Source organism: Physeter macrocephalus, chromosome 11 (genome assembly GCF_002837175.3).
Source record: "Physeter macrocephalus isolate SW-GA chromosome 11, ASM283717v5, whole genome shotgun sequence".
Taxonomy (NCBI): Eukaryota; Metazoa; Chordata; class Mammalia; order Artiodactyla; family Physeteridae; genus Physeter; species Physeter macrocephalus.
In genome coordinates, this window is record NC_041224.1 from 42,024,212 (window position 1) to 42,048,747 (window position 24,536).

General features: G+C 47.2%; 1 protein-coding gene across 2 annotated transcripts in view; it reads left to right on the forward strand.

Annotated features, from left to right (window-relative positions):
• The first annotated feature begins 11,287 nt into the window (after window positions 1-11,287).
• The window catches only part of CPEB1 (cytoplasmic polyadenylation element binding protein 1), a 99,158-nt gene continuing 85,909 nt past the window's right edge, over window positions 11,288-24,536 (forward strand). The window contains exon 1 of one of the 2 annotated variants that reach the window (XM_007129815.3): window positions 11,288-11,430. The gene's annotated coding sequence lies outside the window, so the exon portion shown is untranslated. The remainder of the gene's footprint in view (window positions 11,431-24,536) is intronic. The other variant, XM_007129812.3, reaches the window with a different exon arrangement.

The window sequence follows — 24,536 nt, forward strand, 5'->3', positions numbered from 1 at the left end:
GATGCTGGCTCACCTTTCCTTTCTTCTGGGTTCTGCCTAAGGGGGTTGGCGGGGGGCGGGGGGAGAGCTCCTAAGAGTGACTGTGTTTGACCCTTGTGAATGATCACCACTGACCTTCTAGGGGAGGCTGTGACTGACTCTCAGAGGTGACTCTGGTTGGACCCCCAAGATGACCATCTTCAAGTCTCCAGGCATCTCTGTGTAAGAGACATCTGATCGGGGATGGGGAGGTCAAGCTGGAAGAACTCCCTGGTCCTTTTTTATGAGCCTCTGCAAAGATGCCTCTTCGACATCTGGCAGTCCCTTTTGGTTCCCCTCATGGGCCCTTGGGAAGGAGAACTCATAATGTGGGGAATTCCCAAACGTAGGTGCAAGGTTCAAAATATGTCAACTACATCTAGATATGGGGCCTAGAGCCCCACCTAGCTGGGGAGATGACCTACCTGGCCATCTTGGAGAAGGAAGAACAGGAGATGTAGACCGGGGCTTCTCAAACTGCTGTTCATCAGATCACCTGGGGGTTTGTTATCATGCAGATTCAGATGGGTAGGTCTGAGGTGGGGCCTGAGATTCTGCATTTCTAACAAGATGTCAGCAACTGATGCTGTTGCTCCATGGGCACACTTGAGTGGTGAGGATGTAGAGCCTCCACACCTGGGACAAGCCTTCTAGGGGTGGCAGTGAGGGTCAGGGCCCCTCCCTGATACCTTTCCTGGTGAGGAAAGAGGCTGAGCAGCAGTGGTTCCTAAAGGTGTAAAAGGTGTTCCATTAGCATGTGTTGTGCCAAAAGAAAAAAGAAAAGTTTGTAATCATGTAAATTCAGGAACTGTGGATTGGAGTACAGGAAGTTTATTTCCCCGAGGGCCTTCTCAGAGCCTTTATTATGCTAATGTGCATTGTGACCCCCACCCCTACCCCACCACGCCTTCTAAGAAGGGCTACAGCTCACAGTGTTACCCCTACTTGGTTTTGACCTTGGGATGCCTTTGTCCCAGGACACCTTGATTGACTGTGTTACAGGATGCACACTCCACTGATAAGTTTGCGACGTGGTGCCTCAGCCCTGATCTTCCGTAACCAAGACTCTAGTTCCTTGACTACACCTCCCCACGGCCCTGTCACTGAGCAAGGCTGTTTAGAGAAAGACAGGGTGAAGCAGGTGTGGCCCTCTTCTCAGGGAAGGAGAACAAAGGCAGTGCCAGGGGACAGCCCTGCCTCTGACTCCGGGGACTTGCTGGGCTCTGTGGCACCAGACAGCAGCTGGGGCCACTGCTTCACTGAGAGCCTTGGGGCCCCAAGGTCTCCCTGGGATCACTGTTTTTGTTGCTGCAGGTTCTGAGATGGGACTGATCCACCAGTCATGGGTCACTCAAACGGTGGACTTGTCCTCACTTGTGTCTCTGAACCAGCACTGCCCGCAACAGAAGAAGGTGGGAGCGATTTTCTAAGAAATTAGAACAAGGACCATCAGAGAATTCTTTTTTTTTTAAATTAATTAATTAATGTATTTATTTTTGGCTGCATTGGGTCTTCGTTTCTGTGCGCGGGCTTTCTCTAGTGGCGGCGAGCGGGGGCTACTCTTCGTTGTGCGCGGGCTTCTCATTGCAGTGGCTTCCCTTGTTGCGGAGCACGGGCTCTAGGCGAGCGAGCTTCAGTAGTTGTGGCGTGCGGGCTAATCAGTAGTGGCTCACGGGCTCTAGAGCGCAGGCTCAGTAGTTGTGGCGCACGGGCTTAGTTGCTCTGCGGCATGTGGGATCTTCCCGGACCAGGGCTCGAACCCGTGTCCCCTGCTTTGGCAGGCAGATTCTTAACCACTGTGCCACGAAGGAAATCCATCATCAGAGAATTCCTTACCAACCTGGACTTTGCAGCAAAGGCCCTAGAGTGGATTCTGTAAGAACCAGAAGTATATACGGCATGAACTCTAACATCCCTCAAGGAGCTTACAGCCCAGTTTCCCAGAACCTCTTGGAAAGGGCACCAGGATCTCCAACCCTGAGTGAGAGTCCAGAGCACGGGAACCTTACTCACAGCCCTGTGTTGGTTTCTCTGGAACGTGTCCCAGGCTGTGGGGTTAGCAATAACAGCCCTTCTTAAGAAAATGATTCTTGTGCGTGAGATTGTCTCAGGGGAGAGGCAGGAGGCAGAAGAGCGAAGTGTAAGCAGGGAGAGTCCGAGTCAGCAGCTGGTCGGGAGAAGAAGCCCAGCTGGGAAGGCTGGAACTGCGGAAGCAGGAAGAAGTAGCAGTCTTCAACCCAGGACTGGGAAGGGACCCCATTCTCTTCTAGGGAATGGTCTGCGGGGAGAAAACCTCAGTCAGAGGGGAAGGGAGAGTAGCTGCCCCAGCCTCAGCCCAGCCCAGCCCATATCTTCCTGGACTCTAGGTCCATGGCCGAACCTTCCACAGCCCTGCCACGTCGGCATCCCCGAGTGAGTCTCTGCAGGGATAAGACAGGGCCTGCCCGGGACACACTGGTGGAAACAGATCAGATATACAGGACCTGAGGGCGACCTCACTTCTCTCCAGAACATTCTTCTTTCCAACCCATATCACAGCCTGTATTTTCTCACTGATCCAAGTCTTTGCCATTGTGGTCACAGGCCTCCTGGATCTTAATGTGTCCCATGAGGAGCACTGAGGGGCAACCATGGAGCTGTGGGGTTCATGTGGGGCCCAGGACCTCAGAGCAGACTAGGAAGGGCTCTTAGGGCTCTGCTGGTACACAGGGAGGGTTCGGGGGAGGGGGCCAGAAATGGACAGAAGCACGGGGACTGGCACTGAGGCAGAATGTACCCCCGGCAAGGGTCAGGTAGAGAATTAGTGAGGACCCAGGAGGTCCAAGTGTGGTCTGAGCTTGACCACAGGCCTTGACAGGTCAGAGGACAATGAACACAGCGAGGGGCTGAGAACAGGAGCCCAGTCCAGGATGGCTTCAAGGTGGTGCTCCGGCAAATGGTTAAAAGGAATGGCTTCAGTTTTTGGCCAGGTTGCTGTAGCTGGCTAGCTGCAATGACTGGGGAACAGATCCATCTAGGGATACTAAGGAAGCCACTACAAGGACCCCGAGTGGGGGACATTAGCTGTGCCCATGCCTGAACCCCCCAGCCTGTCAGCCCCAGGGCAAGCCCCTGGGCTAGTTCAGTACCTTCTGCTGGACATCTTGAAGGTCACCTCTCAGCATAGCCTGCAGATCAAAGGGATGGGTGTTGGGTATGTAACTCGCTGTGACAGGATTTTCCCTGGCCTTACTGGGCAAAGAAGGAAAAATTGGAAAGTTATGGACCCTCCCCCTGCCCCCCCACCAAGGCCTGGCTCCTGGACAGCCAGGATCCTCACCACCAATTTCTTCCCTGCCTGCTCAGCACATTCACATCCCTCTCGGTCACTCTAATTCCTACCATGGCTCCACATGTTGGGGGTAGGGGTAGGGGTGGGGAAAGGCCTGCCTTAGGCCCCTCCTTCCTCATCAAGCATTTGAGCAGCCAACAAGTGCTGGGCACTGTGGTGGCAAAGAAGCTATGGGCTGATGACCAACCAGGACTGGGGTGTGAACCGTGGAGGGACTGCTCAGCCCAGTAGGTCCCATCTCATTCCACCAGCCTGCAACTGGCTGCAGAGCCTGCTGGATTGGGAAAGCCCCAGCTCACGGGTGGGGCAGGAGAGCTGCTGAGGGAGGTTGTGCATGGACCTGGGTCCTCAAGGAGGTGAGCTGGGTCTTCCTTCTATGATGGCCTGATCACTGTTGTCTCCCAGGGTCAAGAGAAAGATGGTGAACCAGTGCCTAAATGGGGGAAGCCCAGGATGGGGTTTGGAGAACAGGGGGTAAAGTGGGGCACATCCAAAGGAAAAGCAGTGAGCACCTTCTTGGGTCTTCTACTTGATAGTGCTGCCTGATCCCGTTGTCTCCTACCCCACTGTCTCTCCCCCATCCCACTGACCTGTCCACTAAGAAAAAGCACTTAGGGCCGCACTGTTTGATCCTGACCATGAGGAACCCCACCCTCATCCTGATTGCCCCATTACAGCTGAGGATGCTTTGGGGTCACTGAGGCTTGGGACAGTGCTGAGGAAGGTAAGCAATGCTGGGGATTACTTCTTATCTGAATGTCACTTTCACCCTGAACGTTACTTCTTATCTTGCTGCCAAGGGCCCTCTAACTTTAGCCCCTTTTCAGATCTTCCACCCACGAGTCCACCTGAGTGGAGCTTCCCAGTGGTGCCTGGAGAATAAAGGTTGCCAACAGCTCAGAAAAATTCTTCTGTCTGGGATCTTCCCAGACACATATGTTCCTGTCTTTGGGACTGTTTTTTTAAAAAAACTTTTAAGTGTACTATTCAACTTTTAAGTGTACTATACAAATCACAAGCGTGCAATCTGATGAGTTTTCATAGACTGAACAACCCGTGTAAACAGCATCCAGGTCAAGAAACAGAGTGCAATAGCACACCTCCCTCGTCCCTCCTTCCTGTTTGGGGCCGTGTTGTATTTCACTCAAAGACCGACCACAGAGCTCTGAAATGGTTCCACAGCAGTCTGCAAATGGCAGTGGGATCCCAGAAGGCCAACACAGACTTGGGTCTGGCAGTGCCAACGCGGTGGCATATGTTGCTCTCTGGGGCTACTGGGGATGTGTTACCAACAACCCCTGTGGCAGGGGCGGGGTGTGTGGAAATAAGTGGGGTTGTTTTCTTGTTTTGACTGAAGGAAAATGTGAGGAAACAGCTCTGGGGAAGAAAGAACTCTTGAGGGCTTGGGCAAGGTGACCTTGATCGAAGTCTTGATGTGCCAGATCCCCAGCATGTGCACCTGCCGAGGAAAGGCAGGAGGCTGGGAGAGGGTGAGGCGTGGTCCTTCTCACTCGGACCAAGGCAAGACTGAGACCCTGGGCTCCTGACAAGAGTGGCTGCATACTCTCCAGAAAATCCCTAAACTTCCGCTTCCTCAGCTGCAAAACAAAGGGGAGGGACACTCAGGCTCCCACGTCCCTCCTTGCGCTGAGACCCTAGGCATCCTCTAACCCCTTTACAAGCATTTCAGGACAACCAGCACTCGCCTTCAATTGCGATCAGTGAGGTAGCCGACCTCCAATGATCGCTGCTTCCTGGCATTCGCACCCTGGTGTCATCCCCTCCTACATCTTATCAGGGCTGGTGTGTGTAAACAATAGGATACTGTAGATGGGAGAGTATGTCATTTCTGAGATTAGCTTATGAAAGTCACTGCACCTCCATCTCAGTCTCTGTCTCTCTGGTCATTTGCTCTGGAGAAAGCCAGCAGCCCTCTGGAGAGGTCTGTGTGACAAGGAACTGAGTGAGCTCGAGGTGGAGCTAGGAGGCAGATCCAGGTCCAGGCAAAGCTTCAAATGACTGCGGTTCTGGCTGAGAGCTTGACTGCAACCTCAGGAGAGAGCCTGAGCCAGAACTGCCCAGCTAAGTCAATCTTGGAGTCCTGACTCTCAGAAATTGTGTGAGAGAATAAATATTTGTTGCTTTAGTCTGCTTAGTTTTGGGGTAACTTAACCAGCGTAAATTAATACAATCCAGCCCTCGACCCATGTCCTAGGGTATTGAAAAAGTCCTCAAAGGGAGCCTGGGCCCCCAGCTCTGGCCTTCAGAGCAGTTTGCTCCCACATTCAGTGTCAGTGGCGTGCTGGAGCTGGCTCATGCTGGCTCGTGAGCATCGACTAGTATATACTGATGGTGTGAAATCAGCCTCGGCAGAAGTATTTATGCCACAGAAATAGGTGAATACTGCAAATGACTCCTCTCTTGCAGCCAACTGTCAAACATTTATCAGCACACCACTGCCCTTGTCTCCATCCCTGTATCTCTTTAAACGATTATGATATATTTCAAGTTTAAAGAATAAAATAACAACCTCTTGTGTACTGATCACCCATTTTAAGAACTAAAGCACTCATCAATTCAGCAGACACCCCCTGTATTCCTAGCTTCACAAGCTCTTCCCTCCCCACGTGAAGTAAATCACTATTCTGAATTTTATGTTTATCAAGGCCATGCATTTTTTGGTACTTTTACTACATACAGATGTGTTCCTAAACAATATATTGTCCTTTGTGGTAGAAATGTACTGCATGTTTTAAAATTTTATATAAATGGCATTGTAGAGTGTGTGTTTTCTGACATCCTACTTCTTTCACTCAATGTTGTTTATGAGTCATCCATGTTGATATGATTAGCTTTATTTCATTTACTTTTATTTATATACAGTATATTCCATTGTATGACTAGACCACAATTTATCAATCCACTCTCCTGTCGGTAGGCATTTAAGGTATTTTACTGGGCTGGCCAAAAAGGTCGTTCAGGTTTTTCCGTAAGATATTATGGAAGAACCCGAAAGAACCTTTTGGCCAACACATATTTTATTTTTCCAATTAAAAAAATTATTTTAGGGCTTCCCAGGTGGCGCAGTGGTTGCGCGTCCGCCTGCCAATGCAGGGGAACCGGGTTCGCGCCCCGGTCTGGGAGGATCCCACATGCCGCGGAGCGGCTGGGCCCGTGGGCCATGGCCGCTGAGCCTGCGCGTCCGGAGCCTGTGCTCCGCAACGGGAGAGGCCACAGCAGAGGGAGGCCCGCATACCACAAAAAAAAAAAAAAAAAAAAAAATTATTTTATTTTTGCAATTTTGAATAACACACCTATCGGCATTTTAAACTTCTGCCTCTTTTAACACGTGCGAAAGTTTCTCTAACACATTTTCCTGGGAGTGGCATTCCTGGGTCATAGAGTATACATACCTGCAACTTAACAACATTGCCAAATTGCTCACCAGAGTAGCTGTACTTCACGTCAAGAATGTTCATGGCACCTTCATTCATAATAGTCCAATTCACATTGCCAATCACTAGGAGAATGGATAAACAAATATGGTATATCCATACAATGGAATACTACTTAGCAATAAAAAGGACTTAACTACTGCTACCTGCAGCAACATAGATGAATCTCACAGATGCTATGTTGAATGAAAGAAGCCAAAAGTTTATATGAAGTCCTAAAACAGGCAAAATGAATCTGTGAGGAAAGCAGTTAGAATATTAGTTGTCTCAAGGAGAGGTGGATGAAGTGGGAAGAGGTATGATGGAACCCTTTAGGCTTCTAGAAGGATTCCATGCCTTGACGTGGGTGGTGGTTACCTGGGTATGTATGTAGGTAAAATACATCAAGCTGTATACCTAAGATTGTGCACTCTGTGTACTCTCTGTATATGGGTTGTTACCCCTCAATTTAAAAAATGTAGAAAACAAAAGCCACAACCAAAGTGGCTGAACCAGTTTACACCCTCACTGGCAGTGAGCCTGCTACTAGGATAGTGAGACTTTTCATTTTGCCTATCTAGAGGCGTGAAATGGTATCCTACTGTGTTTCCCTGGTTATTGGTGAGCCATTTCCATCTTTTGCCCATTTTTCTATTTGCCTTGTTGTAAAGTTCTTATATATTTTGGAAATGAGTCCTTTGTAGATCATGTATTGCAAATACCTTCTTCCAGCGTATGACTTGTCTTTTCAAGTTTTAAACATCTTTTGACAAACCAAAGGTTTAAATTCCAATGTGATCAAATTTATCAATTTTCCTTTATACTCTGTGCTTGTTGTTCCATATTTACAAAATTTGCCTGCACTATGAGGTAATAAAAATATTCTAATACTGTTTTCTAAAAATATTTCCAAGTAATGCTGTATACATTTGTATTTTTAACCCACTTAAAATTTACATTTGTGTATGATGAAAGGTGGTGCTGATCTACTTTCTTTTATCCCACTTAAATGGGCAGGAAAAAGAACAAAGAACATGGTTTCTTCTGCACAGAGCTTGGCAAAAGCCGAGTAGACACTAGGTGCTCACTTTACCTTGTGGTCTTGAGTTCCTAAATGAATCTCCCTTCTGATCTTTTCCAACCAGGAAAATTATTTTCTCCCTGCAGTCTCTTTTCTTCTTTTAGCTCTCTGCCTGCTGTGGAGGCACTGAACACCTGAGCATATAAAAGAATACAGGGTCCCTCCTAGTACATGCATTTAAAACTTAGTCCAGCCAATTACAGTTACACTTAAAACCTGTATTGTAAATCTGGGGCTTGACTGCAGAGATGGTGCCAGGCATAGCTGGGCTCAAAGGGTATTTGTTGACTGGGAGAATGGATAATGCTGCCTGTTTGTTCCTGCTACTTCTGCCAGTGACCAGCTGTGGGGACCTGACCAAGGCGTTTAATGCCTCCACCTCTGCCCCTTTCCACACCCCTCCCTGTGGATCATGGACATCTTCTAGTCAGGGGTACTGTTCTTTCTGTATAACCTGCAAGGCTGGCCAAGTCAGGGCAGGGAGACAGGACTGACCAAACACGACTGTATGTGCACTCAGCCACCCCTTCCTTCACTGTCTAGTGAGGGCTGGGGTCAGTCAGAAAGAAGTCCACACATAAGGGTGCTGGACATTTTGTACTTAACTGGTTAAGGCTTCAGGCTCTGAAGCCAGAAGACTGCCTGGGTTTGAGTCCTCACTCTTCCACTTCTAGCTGGGAGTCCTTGAGCTAGTTACTTAACTTCTCTGAGCTTCAGTTTCCTTGTCTACAAATGGGTTAACATAGGTAAAACACTTAGAACTGTGCCAAGCACATAGTAAGTGCTCAGTGAAGATCAGCTATTACTGTTACCTGCAACAGAAAGTTTAGGAAGAGGGGTTTTATGCAGCAGAAATTTCTGTTCCACATCACCTGAAAGATCACTTCATTTTCTTCTGGCTGGGAGTTTTAAAATATGAAAGAGCTCCCAGATACTGTTCCCTTGGGCACTATTCCAGGTTTCGGATTCTTATCTTCCTCAGCTTTGGGTCAGGGAAGAGAAAGGGATGGAAAGGATGAGCTGTATGAGGCCCCTGGACATGCTGGGCTTGACTCTTTTAATTTGAATTAGTGACCAAATTTAAAATTAGGAAGATTTCACATTAAAAAACAAAACAAAACTGCATTTCCAGCTTGTCTTGAAAGATCTGGCTGGGCTGGGACATCATTCCTGCACGGCATCCATCAGCTAACTGCCCTTTTAGATGTGCCTTGGGCCTTCTTGGTGATGTCATCCACCCTCATTTGGCTCCTGGGCTGTAGGTATTTGGGTGTGGCACCCCCTGAGAGGACAAGCAAGATACACTACCTCCGATGAGTTGTCCTATGCTGTTTGTGGGCCAGGGTGAGACTTGTAGGTGGGCTGCTCCTAGAGAAGGAAGAGCCCCAGGTAGGGCCTGGTGTTGGGAGGGTTCCAGGGAAGCTAAACCAGAAGGTGTGGTTTCTTGGGCAGCTGAAATGGGCCATCTTGAGGAGGGAGGGCAAATGTGTAGGGGATGCCGGGGCCCCCTCTTGCTCTGTCCCTGCAGCCATCACCTCTCTGCCCATGACCTCAGCAACCCAAGGAAGCTCCTGATTGGGGATATTCTATGGATGGAGATTGGCCAACTCTCATTGTAACACTGGGTCCTTCTGTGGACTTCTACTCCAGCATCTGTTCTTACCCTCACCTTCTCCCATTACTGTAATCCTCCTGCAATAGTAGGCTGGACCTTTCCTTCCTCTCCTTCCATTGCCTCTGCACTCCCTCCCCTTAGCCATTAGATCCAGGTCAGCCTCACCAGCCTGCCAGGAAGGCAGCAGACCTGTCCTCTCAACTGCCAGGAAGAACCTTAAGCATAGTAAGTGCTTTATAAAATAGTATTATGATGATGAGGTAACACATGTACAACCCTTGGTAATGCTCAACAAACGCTGATTCCTTTCCTCCCCACCCCAATCCCTTGTTTCCCCCTTTTTTCTGTCAAACCTCTACTAAGTCTCTAGTAACATCTCAAAATTTTGAGACCTGATACTGCCATTCCCCTTTACAATCCTTAATAGTTTCCTGCTGTCTGCAAGATAAAGGCCTTTCACAAAGTGGGCCCAAGCTTCCCTCCTGCGGTATCGGCACGCATTATCTTCCATCCTGGGCAGATTGCGCCACTCCGTTCAGTACTCCTTCTCAGTCTTTGCTTGATCTCCCTGCCTGGAACGCCACCTCTGCCTCTGTGCCTGACTGGGGCTTCCGGTCCGCTCCCGCCCCGGCTACCCCAGGACGCCTTTCCTGACAACAGCCCAACCCACGGTGGTCTCTCTCGGCCCGTGACCCTCGCTGTCTCTTGTCCCCTCTCCGAGAAGTTTCCTATTGCAGGCTGGAAAGAGCGTCGGAAGCGGTTTCCCCAGGTAACTGTGGTGCAAAGAGGACCCCTGGTGTCTTTGGAACTTTCCGGAATCCCCAGACGCCCGCGCACCCCACCCCCGTTCCAGCACACGGAGCAGCCAATCTAGAGTGAGCGTGCCTGCTGGAGCCTGGGAGTGAAGGCTCGGACACGGGCGCGTAGGGTGGGCTCTTGCCCTGGAAGGGTCCTTGGAAAAAAAGGAGAGTGGACGCTGTAAAGACGGCTTTACTGACAAAGCACATGGCCGCCCCGTCGCAGGGGCTTGTGAATCGCGTCCTATTTCATAAGGGTTAAACTGAGGCCCCAAAGATGTAAATGACTTGACCAGGGTCACTAAGTGAGTGGCATGCTCCACTTGGGCCCCTGGCCTCCTGTGGGTTTGTGCGTTTGTGTGTGTGTAAGCCGTGGCCCGCAATGGCTGCAGCCGCCGAGACCGCCTCCGTTCAGGAGCCTGGCTCCGGGTGGGCGGTGGAGCCCTCCGCCCGGCTTGCTGGAAGGGGCGGGGCCCCGGGCGGGGCCGACACAGGTGCTTCGCATCCGGCCGGCGTGGAGGGGGAGAAGGGGCGGCTCCGCGGGGCTTTATAAGCGGCCCCGGGTGCGGCGCTGTGCGCTGCTCGCTGCTCGCTGCAAACATAGTGCCCACGTGTCTGCGCGTCCCTCGCCGCGCCGGCCAGCCGCCTGCCGGCCGGTCCGTCCGTCCCTCTGGGCCACGCCAGCCCCATGGCGTTCCCGCTGGTAAGAGCTGCTCGCCGCCCTCCCGGGCGGGGCTGGGCGGGGCCGCGGTCCGCGCCGCGGCAGCTAACGGTCCGCGCGCTACCTCGGCCCGCCGCGGTACCCTCCTCTCCCGCCCCCACCCGTGCGCGCAAGTCCCGGGCGGGGCGCGGGTCACGTGCCCGCGAGCGTGGGGCCTCATGGAGGGGTGTGTGGCGAAGGGGGGGTAGGGAGCCTCCTCGTGACTCAGGGCCTTTGGGCTTAAAGGCGCCGCGGTCCTCCGGGGGCGGCCGGTGGGGCCTCCGAGCTGCGTTACAGACGCCCGTTGGCCTCGAGTGTCTGTCCAGACGGGAGCAGACCGGACGGAAGGGCGCCCCCGCGCCCGGAACATTTCCTTCTCCCGCAGCCGTCGCACGTGAGAGCCGAAGCCACCGGCGCTGGGAGCTCGCGCGTCGCAGCGTCCCCAGCGAATCTCGTTCGTACCCAGTGGGCAGCGGGGGAGGGCGGCCGGGGCGGGGCGAGGCGGGGCTGCTGGCGGCGTAGACCCTTGCGCTGGGCCTCGGGTCAAGGGAGAGCGCCACGACGGCAGTGGGCGCGTCTCCTTTAAGGCGGAGGGATTAGGCCCCTCGTGCCGCCCGCGCGCGCTTCTTTGGCCCGTGAGGTCACGTGGCTTCACACGTTCGTTAGGCGCAGGAGCTGGAGTTCTGGGGTGGGGTTGGCTAGGTAGGGTGGGGCGCTGGAGGGTGGCCGGCACGTGCAAAGCGTCTTCGCGCTGGGGAGCTCCGCGGCTCAGAGGTGGGTCCTGGGGGCATGGGCGGGGGTCCTGCAGGCCGCGGAGGTGCCCCAGGCGTGGAGCCGACCTAAGCCGCGCCAGCTTCGCTTTTCCCCACCCCGAGTTCTCTGACAGCGGAGAAACGTGCGTGTGGCCTTGGCTTTGTCATTCTCTCAGCCCAAGACCGGACCAGAGTCCCAGACTCGGGTGGGGGGGTTGGCGCGGTCCCAGCGCTGGTCTCGGGTTTGGCGGAGCAGTGGCTGGGGGCACAGCCTGGTTGCTTCGCTGGTCAGCCCGCGAGTTAGAAAGGCCTGTGCCTGCCCTGAGCCCCCGGGGCGGGGAGGGGGGGGACTCAGACCAAGAAAAGGTTACTCACCTTTGGTTGTCCCACTTGGCGTCATTCCCCAGTTTTTTCTTCGCGTGGGTGCTGTCTGCAGTCAAGTCGACCCTGACTTTCTTGCGTCATTCCTAGAGGGCCCGGGCAGGCCAGGGTCCTTGTAAGTGGCCCAGCACCGCCCATAGACAGGACTGAGAAAGCCCGAGCGGACACTTGCGCTCTGGAGCACGTTCTCGCGTGCACGGGTTATTTTTTGGTGGTATTTTGCATAGTGCAAGCGGTCTTGCGCTAGGATTGCGCTCGCGAGGCAAGTGGGAACCACGAAGACTCCACGACAGCGCTCAGAGCCCGGGGTGCCGGCTGTGACCCCCTCCCCCACCCCACCCCGCAGGCCCGGCTCTGCTTAGCGCTGCATTTCGTTGGCAACTGCCTCCTTTGGTCTCCCTGGCTACCGATTTGCTGCCTCGCTCTCTCGCTGGCACCTGAGTAAACTGCTGGGCGAGGGGCGAGGGGGTTCGCTGGTATCCACAGGTGTACCGCCTGCCTCTGGTCTGCCCCTCAGGTGACGGTGCTGACATGTGCCAGCTGGAAGTGTGCGTCTCCTGAGGATAGTTTGCACCCTTAGGCTCAGGTTCTGTTTGAGTTTAGGGACACAGGCTGGGTTAAAAACAAAAATAAATCCCAGCAGGCGGAAGGAAACCTTGGAAACCTCAGGCTGGTGGTGGTTTTCCTGGTTGGTTGATTGGTTTTTATCGTAGGTAGAAGGGGAGTGGAAGGAAGTTCTGCTTCTCGAGCTCCGTGGAGCTGAGGGCTGTCGGAGCCGCTCAGGACAGTAGAGTTCAGGGCTGACCGCGGGTCTTGGAGCGTCCTCGTTGAACTCTCTTTGAGCTGCACTGTATTCCCAGAGCCCGTTGCTGCAGAGTTTGGCTTTTGCCACAGTGATGTAGTTTAAACTTGAGGAGTGGTCTGGCAGTACGTGTTTGGTTTATAGAACTAGGATTAGGAAGTTGACTACCCTATATTGAGTCAGTCTTTATAGTATAGAAATACTTGCCATCCCGCCTCCCGAGGGTTGTCTTATAAACATCCCGCTGGCCCAGGCTCCCCTGTGGGGAATGGGAACTGTGCCGGCCTGTACAGCCGGCAGGAGGTTGGAGAGCGAATGTGTGTGGCCAGTGACCATGGAAACATGAGCAGTTTGGATTGAGCCTTAGGCACTTGGTGCAGGAATGTTTCTGTGGTCTTGTCTTTCCTGTGGTACCTGTACCAGTGTCTGTGAGTCAGTAAGTGGAGGAAGGTGAAAAAAGTAGTGCGACTCCACGCTCAACACCCAACTTGTTAAGAGGCTAATGATAATAGCTGTCTTTGTAAGTTTTTTTAGGGGTCACCAAGCTATTTATTTTGTTTTTAATCCTTGAAATGGGTTACAAACCCAAATCCCTACAGGGGCCTGAGGTAACGTAAATGAGTAAATGGAAAGAAAGTAAAGAAGAGTAGTGCCTACTGAACTACGGAATTTGCTTAAAGGAGCGCCAGTAGCTGGCTCTTGGCCATGCAAAAGTGTGGGCCCAGAGTTCATGGATCTTTGACTTCTTTCCTAGTTAAGCTGCCAATCTCTATTTTTTACATGTAGCAGTTAGAAAATTGAAAACACTGGATGGATCAAAGTCTCTTAAGATTGGATTCAACTGAGGGCTAGTATGGGATCTTTGTCTTAAAACATCCCTTTTAGATTTCCTCTCTATTTTGCAGATGATGAAACAGGCTTAGAAATCAAGTCAGGAGGCTATCAAGTGATAAAACCAGTGTGTGAACCTAGGTCTTTCTGGTGCCATAGCTGAACCTGTGGTATTATGTGTATTCCCGTATGTCAGAGGGGTCAAGGGGTTATTGGTGGTGTGCATTGTATAGAAATGTAATGGTCTATGGGCTGGTCACATTCATAGGCAAAGTGAGCCTTAACTGCATTGGAGGGAATCTCTGGTTTCTGTGGAAGTCATTGTGGGTCTTCTGAGCGTTAGCACAGCAGTGTTGATGTCAGGAGGAATGTGCTGTGTCTATCATTCCATAATGTGTGTCAGAGCAGTTAGCTGATTCTGAGAGAGCCAGAGGTCTGGAGAAGTCAGGCTCCTCCCACTGTGGGGGTGACCCTCCCAAATCTCTGCACAAAAGACTGTCCTCTTTCAGGACAGTTAAATTTCAGCAACATTTTCCTTCTGAGACTAGGCATATTTGAAATTATGGTTTTTTAAGACCTGTGAAAGTAGAATGGGGCTTGTTAAATCTCACCTTTTTTCTCTTAGCTAAAATTTCCATAATTCTGTCTTTTAGATTTCCAGGCAGAATTAATAAGGGTTTTAGCAGTATGTGGTAAAATCTGGGATAAGCTCCCAGGGCATAAAAGAGCCCTGCACCAGGACTAAGGAGCTGGGGTTTCATTCTGGGCAACACTTAAGAATCTTAGCAGTGTATAATCCATGCTAGCAGATGTAAAGGGATATGTACCTTTATTTCTGTATCTTATTCCCAAAGGATTTAAAGCATAAGGAAGTGAAGAGCATATTCAGAGATGCTATCAAAGGAATATTTCAGTGAGAATGCAGACTCAAATACACACCAGAAAACTTTTTTTTAACCTGTGGTCTGGGAAGTTTTTGGAAAGATGGAAACTTTAAAATGTTACTTGTCCTCGGCTGCTGCTTTAGCTACCTTTACAGGCCAGGGTCTCGGCTGCGAGTTCAGTGTTTGTGAATTTGGTGAAGGGGAATTGTGAGATGACTAAAGTAGCTCTCTGCTGGTATTTTAGTGTTTATATGCTAGGTAATATCTGTGCAAAGTTTTTCATTCATTGTTTTCAGGTAAATGTTCCCTGTAATTGTTAGGTGTTTGTTTAAAGGGCAGATTAATTTAGTGGGTAGTACTTCTGGCTTGAAGCTTGGGATAGAAATGCATACCAAACCCAGATATTAGTGTTTAGGCTGCTGTCTTCAGTAGCTAGTGGTGGAGGCAATAAAAGAATCATGGGATCAAATAGCAAATTATTTTCTCTCTTATGGAAGAGCTCCACTAATCCCATCCTGTTATGCAAATCTGCTTTTCCTAGGCAGTATCTAATCTGTACTGACTGTGGGGAGAACTTGCTAGAAAGCCTGGGGGTAGGGGATGAGGGATAGGAAGAGGGTTGGACTTAGGTTAGGTTGGAGTGGAGGAAGTTACATAAAGAATTTTTGCTTCTCTCTGTTGTTTGAGTTAAAACCAAGACTCATTGCTTGCACACTTTCAGTATTTGGATACTGCTGACCCCGCCTCCTTTGCCCCACATACACTGCAGCTTTGAAAATGCCCTTCTTCTTTCCTGCCATTGTTGGAGCCTGATTTTAGTTATACCTGTGTATGAGAGCTTATCATCTTCTGTAAGCACACAGATTCCAGGTGTTGAAAGTTTTTATGTTCAAGATAGGACCTGCCAAAACAAGGCATTTTTCAGTTACAGTAAACTGGCTGAAAAGATTGAACTAAAAAATACATAAAATGTATAATTCATATTTTTCATAGGGAAATTACCTGACTTTGCGTAAGAAGTCAGTATCCAAATTTGAGTGTTAAATTTGCATTGTAGACAAAATTTTCAGAGTTTTGTTATTGGGATTTAAAAAGACTCCTGTTAGGAACTATTTTGTCTACTCAATATATAATGTGTTTTTAAGTAACACAGATGTGGGGGGAATATTCCTGATTAAATAGGGTTGAGCTTTGCTTTCAGCGGTGCAGAAGAACAACTTAGGCATGGATAGCCTTTGAATTCTACTTCACTTTTCAATATTCCTGTATGGTTAGAGTATCCTTTTGATTTTTAAGGCATTTTGTGATGACTTTTCTTGAGGTAATTGGAGAATTCCCAGAGGGCAGGTCTAAAGATTGATTTGTGCGCTAAAAATGGGTCACAGTTGCGTGTAGCTGCTGATTCTGGGAGTAACTTGACTATAATAGTGTGACTGGTTTCTTCTTGGCCAGCATAATATGCTGACAAACCTACCATCCTGACAGGTTTAGCGCTGTGGCCTGAAGTTTTCTTTGATAAAGGTGTGGGAGTAGCTCTCCTCTTGTTGAAGGAAAGCAGTTACCTTGAAGGGCAGGTTGGGTTTCTTTGTGTCTTTTGACAGAACACTTAATCTCTTACTACTTAACACCTGTGCTCTCTGTATTCTGGCTTTGTGCTCCTGGCTTCTGGCTCTGACACCATCTGTCTCCTGAGTCTGCCCTTTCTCCTGAGACTTTTTTAAGCTGTAATTTTGGAATTGTTTTGAAGCTCAGGAGGTGTTGGGAGACCTGTCTGCCTCCCAGGTATAACTTGGAGATGACACCAAGCCCGGATTATAGTGTCTCAGTATGTTCACGGATGAGGAGAATTAAGCTTGGAAAGAAAAATGGTTATTTATACAGTGAGAGGATGATAGAGCCAAAACTGGAACCCAGGTCTCTTTATTTCCAGACTAGTGTTATTTCTGGTATTCATGCACCTTGCTCTTTGTTATATTGATCTCTCATTATCTCATTTTACTTAAAATTTCCACTTGGTTCATAAGACTCTGTGGCTTCCTAGTTTTTCTTCTTTTCTCTGATCTTTTCTTGTCCTGGCACTCACAGGCTTCCTCCTCCTCCCCGTGGATGCCACATTCCTCGTGGCTCACTCTGTTGGCTCATTTTTGTTCTCTTTTACAGAGGGCCTGTGTGTTCCTATAGCACCAGGTCAAGTTTTAGGTTGAGCTCTTTTTGCCCTGATTGTTCTCAAGAACCATTGTTCTGATTAGCCTACTGAATGAATGTGTCTGTCTGAGGCATATTAAACCTGAAAGATCTCACAACTACCAATTTCTTCCTTTTCCTCATCTTCTGGGGCTAATCTAATTCTATCCCTTCCACCCAATTACTAGTCATTTTTTTTCTGACTAGGGTCTAGTGTCCTCTTGGGGGAAAGAACTGTGTTTGGGTGTTTTTTGTTTGTTTGTTTTTTTTGCGGTTCGCGGGCCTCTCACTGTTGTGGCCTCTCCCGTTGCGGAGCACAGGCTCTGGACGCGCAGGCTCAGCGGCCATGGCCACGGGCCCAGCTGCTCCGCGGCATGTGGGATCCTCCCGGACCGGGGCACGAACCTGTGTCCCCTGCATCGGCAGGCGGACCCTCAACCACTGCGCCACCAGGGAAGCCTTGGGTGTTCTTTTGTTTTAATTTTTTTTAACCCTGAAGGCCCCAGTACAGATGGATGCTAGGTAAATACATACTTGTAGCTTTTGTTCGGAAACCTCTCTCTAGTTTCTGTAACGATAAAGCCTTGATGTGATCTAACTCTTGTCTCCCTTAACCCCGTGTATCCTTTTATCTGTTCTCCATTCCCATTGCTACCACTAGTGCAGGTCTCCCTTGGATGAATATTTTCAGTCTGCTTTTCCTACCTTCCTCCTTAGTTATTCCTGCCTATTCAACACCTACTGCTCTGTGTGGAGCTGTGCCATAGTAATGGTCTTATTGTTCCCAGACACATTCCTCAGACCCGCGGTCCTTGTGTCTTTTTTATTTTTGGCTGTGTTGGGTCTTTGTTGCTGTGCATGGGCTTTCTGTAGTTGTGGCGAGTGGGGGCTATTCTTCCTTGTGGTATGTGGGCTTCTCATTGTGGTGGCTTCTCTTGTTGCGGAGCACAGGCTCTAGGCTCTAGAGCGCAGGCTCAGTAGTTGTGGAACACTGGCTTAGTTGCTCCGCGGCATGTGGGATCTTCTCGGACCAGGGCTCGAACCCGTGTCCCCTGCATTGGCAGGCGGATTCTTAATCACGGTGCCACCAGGGAAGCCCTGGTCCTTGGATCTTAATGGGTGGTTGTATCTGCCAAGCTGAATAGTGAACTCTGGATGAGAGGGTATTTTCTTGTATCCTTTTTAATCCCCTACACACCTCTCCACGGAATAAATAGTGAGGTGTTGCTGATTAAATACAGGAATTTAAAAATGAAACTCAAACTTCCTTTGGATTTTTGGACTTGAGGAGGCTGAATTTGTGTCTGCTGGTCAGGAGCTTATGCCAGCTCCACCATCCTGCTGCTTTTCCTGCTCATATTGCCCTGCCTGAGTTTGGGAGGCTCTCTTAATGCTAAAACTTCTGAATGTGTCAGATGAAGCTGAGAACAGTATTTCCCTGCCCTTGTAAGAGGCTCCCCCCACAGCTTCAGAGTTGTCACGGAGCAGTTCCCTGACCTGTCTCTCCTCTTCTCCTCTCTTGTTTTTCAGGCTGCCTTGATGCAGAAGGAAGAGGAGAGCCAGGCTGGGATCCTGATTTGAGTACTAGTGCCCTGTTAACCTGGTTGACTTGGGGAAAGATTTTCAGTTTTGCTAAGCATGTCTTTTTCTTTGTAATGAGACTGAGACAAGCTCATAAATTTTTGTGACGAACAAAAGAAACGGGAGGGTCTGGATGGTTGGTTATATAGGCCCTTTTCTTGTCCTCTCCACTTGGACTTAGCTTCCTTTACCATCCTTCTTTTCCGGTTATTGAAAGATTGTCTTCCTCCCTATTCAAAGAGCAGTTTTGTGTCTTGGTGTCCCATCTTCTCTCATACCCTCAGGACCTCTTGGTCAGTTTTCCCTGCCACATCTTTTATCTCTGTCTGTAAACATGGTCATCTCTCTCTCATGTTTAGACCTTTCCTAGTACAGTAGCCCCTCCAGCATCCAGCCTCACTGTCTTTTCTTAGCTTCCCCATCAAGCTTTTGTACAGAGTAACCTGCCCCCCCCAATCTTTACTGCCTCACCCTTTATTCACCTCTTAAATCCTTGAGATCTGACATCATAGGATCCTCTTCCCTCTCACACATTCTGTTCTGAAACTCTTTTTAGCGAATTCATTTTGCCCTATCAAATCTTACAGATGTTTCTTGAGCCTTTCAGGGTGTTTGCATTCCTGCCGAGATGTTCTTGTAAGATCTTTAAAAAGTGCAAATTTGATCACCTATTCTATGAGGCAGTGGTTCTCAAACATTTTCATCTCAGGATTCCTTTATACTCTTAAAATTTTGAGGACCTCAGGAGCCTTCATGCATGTGAATCATATCTGTCAATATTTACCCATTAGAAATTTAAACTGAAAATAAATTTATCCATTAGTCACTTAAAAATAACAAATCTATTACATATTAACAATTGTATTTTCCAAAACAAAAAAAATTGAGAAAAGTGAGCATTTTTCTATACAATGTTAACCTTTTTAGTATCTTATTTAATAGAAGCTGGATTTTGTTGTCTGCCTCTGTAATGTTTTGTTTTGGTAGATGTATATGAGGAAAATTTGGTCTCACATAGATATGTCGTTGGAAGAGGAGAAATATTTTAATAGCCTTTTCAGGTGATTTGGCTATTCTTCTTTGGCGCCAACAATTGGTAACTTCTTAAAGGTTCCACTTGTCCTTTAGTATCCATGGGGGATTGGTTCCAGGACCCCCCATGGGTACCAAAATCCGGGATGCTCTAGTTCCCTATGTAAAATCGCATAGTATTTGTTTATAACCCACGCAATCCTTCCATATACCTCGGATCATCTCTAGATTACTTATAGTACCTAATACTATGTAAGTAATTGTAAATACAGCATAAATACTAATTAAATAGTTGGCCAGTGCATGGCAAAATCAGCTTTTGCTTTTAGGAACTTTCTGGAATATTTTCCCCTAATATTTTTACTCTGTAGTTAGCTGAATCTGCAGATGAGGAACCCAAGAATATAAAGGTCCAACTGTAGTTGCAACATGAATCTGAAGCCTTATGGATGTACTCTTCATGCTCTGTTATGTTAAAATGCATTGGTCTGTCTTGCACTTTGGATGTCATCTACCCATGTCTGATTTTGTAACATCACGTTTTAATCATTTGACAAATGTTGGTTCGCTGAGTTGTGCAGTATTGCAAATGTTGACCACTGGTTAATAGCACCACCAGTCTCGTCAGAAAAGTCTTTTAAAGTATTGAGGAAGGTGTCAAGTTCAAGTGGTGGCAAATACAGTTTTTCCAGAATTCTTATTTTTTTCTTCCAAGTTCAAATTTTATCATTAGCAACAGATACTGACAGTGATTTATCTTTTGAAGCTTCTGGCTTACTTTGTTTTCAAGAGAATGTTTGCCAAATACCCAAAATTGATAACCATAGTATGTCAGTTGTTTCTTCAAGTATTACAAAAAATATTTCATGGGGAAAAAAAAAGAGGCTAATTCTTCTTGAAAATCACAAGTACTTAAAAAAAATTTTTTTTAATTCTTATTTTTTGGCTGTGTTGGGTCTTCGTTGCTGCGTGCGGGCATTCTCTAGATGTGGCGATTCGGGGCTACTCTTCGTCACGGTGCGTGGGCTTCTCATTGCAGTGGCTTCTCGTTGTGGAGCACGGGCTCTAGGCTCGTGGGCTCTAGAGCGCAGGCTCAGTAGTTGTGGTGCACGGGCTTAGTTACTCCGCGGCATGTGGGATCTTCCCAGACCAGGGCTTGACCCGTGTCCCCTGCATTGGCAGGCAGATTCTCAACCACTGCGCCACCAGGGAATCCCTGCAGGCGGATTCTTAACCACTGCACCACCAGGGAAGTCCCCTGTCTCAGAGAATATTAAAGGCATGTACTCAAGGGTTGAGATTTAATAAAATTTTTACTGTTTACCCAAGGACATTGTAAATCTGGATTTTTCTGGGAATTCATACCATAAGGAATACAATAACTTTTGCTACAGTTTATTGGCATTGCCTTGATTTCTGCTAAGGTGCCAGATTTACCTACTCCTGTTGCTTTTGTATCATCAGTGCAAATGTCAACACAGTGAAAAAATAAACTGATATCTTAGAATTATGAAAATAGTTTTGACTTCATGGACCTCTGAAAGGGTGGGTACACAGACCCTGCTTTGAGAACTACTGCCACAGAATAAGGTCAGGTTCCTTAGTTAGTGTATAAAGTCTCTCATGGTCTGACTTCAGCTTAGTGGCCAAGTTTGACCCCTACTGGTCTATTCCTTGAACTTTTAAAAAATTGAGTAGTAACATACATGCAGTAAAAGGCACTAGTGTTAGTGTATAGCTTGATCAACTTTTACATGTTTATATAGTTTTATGTATTTTTACTTATGTTTATTACTTTTATATATCACAAATCAAGATGCAGAACATTTCCAACACTCTGTAAGGTTCTTTTGTGCCCTTTCCACTCTATATCCCTCCCCCTCTACACGCGCGCGCGCACACACACACACACACACACACACACAGAGAGAGTTAAATACTGTTCTGATTTCTGTTGTCATCAGTTGGCTTTGCCTGTTTTTGAACTTCTTATAAATGAAATCATGTAGCATGTACTCTTGAGTTTGGCCTTTTTTTCCCCCCACAATTTAGTGTCTGAGGTTTCTGTAAGTTGCAGTGTAGTACAGAAGTTTTGTTTTTGCTGTATAGTGCTACATTAGAGATGTGAATAATTATTCATCTTACATGTTACAGATGTGAACAATTTAGACATACTTATGCTTATGGGTGTGCAGAAAAGAGTTAACATAGCAGGTCTCACTGCTGTCCTTTGGCTGGTGTCTGGGAACTTGGATTTTGAGTTCCCACCATTCCCAGAACTGGTAAGAATGATTTACTATACATAAACTATATTAGGTATAGTAAATCATTAGCTTTAAGTATAGTAATATGGTTTAGGTATAGTAATATGGTTTGTGTTGAACATCTGCTTTCCTCTTGGAGTCTGGAATTTTGGTATAGTACAGAGGCTGCCTATGTGACCAGCCCTCAATAAAATCCCTGGGTGCCAGACTTCTTTAGTTGGCAACATTTCACAAGTGTTGTCACAGTTTGTTGCCGGGGGAATTAAGCATGTCCTCTGTGACCCGTTTGGGAGGAAAACCCTTAGAAGCTTGCACCTGGTTTCCCCCAGGGTTTTCCCCATGTGCTTCTTCCCTTTACTGGTTTGGCTCTGTATTTTCTGACTGAATATATGCTGAATACGCCTGAATTCTGACTCCTGTGAGTTGTCCTAGTAAATCATTGAACCTGGGGGTGGTCTTGGGGACCACTAATGCAGCAAGCATTAATTTTTGTTTCTTTTCAGATTTTGAGTATAATAATGAAACTGTGGTGACTGTTCTTGAACGTGCCTTTTTATCCTCCTATGTATTCATTTCTCTTGCATGTAGGAGAATGAGTGCAATTGCTGGGTCATAGGAGTATCCCTTGCATTTAAAATTCTAGCAATAGTGTACTTCTAGTTGCCTAAAGGTATTCCTCTGTTTTATACCTTTTTCCCTTTGTACATGTTACTCTTTTTGCCTAGAATGCCCTTCCCATCCCTAATATGCCTGTTTGGCAAAACCTTTTAGCCTTTTTACCTACCTACTATCCTATCTAATTTCTATGTATGTTTATTATTAGGCGTACGATATAGCATATAACTTACTTGTTTATGTGCTTGTGTTCCCATTAGACTAATTCCTTGGGAGCTGGGGCTGTCTTATTTATCCTCTATACCCAGAATGACTCCTGGTGTATGGTGAGAATGTAATCAGTAAATATAATTGTAATCTTTGGGCCCGCAAGCATGAGGTCGTATTGTTATGGGTTCCTTGTTTTTTGTTCATGTGGAATTGTCTCTGCTCCAAACTTAAAATCCCAAATCCTGAAATGACTTTGAGTGGCCAAGATCTTTGACAGTGAAAAGAGATAGAATTGGTGAGTGAATATTGGTTTTGTTCTTGTCTTAACAATTAAGAAAGGAGTCACTACAATTTATGGTGGTTGTGATGGAGGTGGTAAAAATACCTATGAAATGAATATAATATGGGTCTGCCTTTCCTGTGGTATCTGTATTGAGTGCCTGCAAATTTAGCAGATATTATGTTGGGTGCTACTTCGATAAAGGCCTTGAAAGATCTTACAGTTTATCAGATGCAGAGCTAACTATGCATACAGCAAACAGTTTGACAGGTAAGTGTGACAGGAGCTACAGTTATAGTGACTATGTGTTTTACGTATTCTTGAGCAGTCTTGGTATTAAATATTCCCTTAATGTTCTCATAAACCTGTCCTGGAAATTGTAGTATTTCCTTTTCCAGACTGAGTTTATAGAGCAAAAAGAATATTGGGCATTAAATGCATTCTGTAGAAACTGAAGAATAACCAGAAAAGTAAAAGGAGAGCCAGGAGAAAGTGGTTCCTGAATTAAATGAGTGGAAGGTAGCTGAGGATCAGATACCCAAAGATGTCAATCAAGTAAGATAGATTTGCAGTATCGGTTGGGTTTGGCAACTCAAGTCATTAGTGTAGTTTCTTTTGGGGGGAGAAGGACATGCTGGCAGGATATTATGGGTTGAGAGGAAGGATGAACAGGAGGTTTAGAAGTAAATGTGGCACATTTTCTAAAAGATTGGTGGTAGAGCAAAAGGAAGAAGGCAGTGGCTTAACAGAATGTTTTAAGTCAAGGAAGATGTGTTTTTTTTAAGATGAGAGAGCCTTGAGCATACTTACAGACAAATGGGAAGAAACCAGTGGAGAAGAGAGAGGGAAGTGAGATCAAGAATGAAGAGGAGGTGGTATCTTGAGTCTTGTATCTGGTCTCTTTCTGCAGATAAGGACCTGCAGCCTTATCTCCTTTATTCCTGGTGAGCCTCCCTTCCCAGTCTTGTTCCTGCACTCCCTTTCCTTGAATTTACTGTGTTCTGTATCCACTCTGTGCTTGTTCTTTGTCTATTATGTTCTTCTTCAGACTTGCTTATTGAAATTCTGCTTTTTCATTAATCCCTAGCTTAAAAGTCTGAATTGTTAAACCATTCTAGGTACCTTAAATATACTCATCTCTTCTGTAGTATTTTGTACTTACCTTGATCTCCACTTACCTAGCTGGTTTTCTTTCTTTCTCCCACTTACCTCGTTCTCCCTAGGGCATGGATTATGTTTTACATATTTCAGTAATCTCAACATCTGACCTAGCAGGTTTTTAGTATTTATGAAATATTAGACTATGTGACATTGTCATTTTGTTGGTCAGAAAAGGTAGGATATTGACCACTTCATATGAATCAACCTAATAAATTTTTATTCCTTACATTCTTGCACAGAAGACTTGAGGTGGAAGTTTAAGAATGGACAAGCAAGGACCAAGGAGAGAGTTAGAGAAGCATTTCTTAACAGCTGTAGAGTTATTGAAATTCAAACAGAAACTGGCTTTGAGTGACCAGGAGACTAAAGCAAACGGGGAAACTTGGCTAGCTTTACATTTTCCCATAATGTAAGGAAAACATATCAGTTCCTTAGGGGAAACTGTACCATTTCCTTATCTTGGTCTGAATGACATTTTTCTGAGTGGGTAGTTATATAAGTGGCGTTCAAAATTGTGGTAAACAGTATCCTCAAAATCCTGAGTGTACGTGCTAAAGAGGTTTTATTCAGCTTTATTATTACT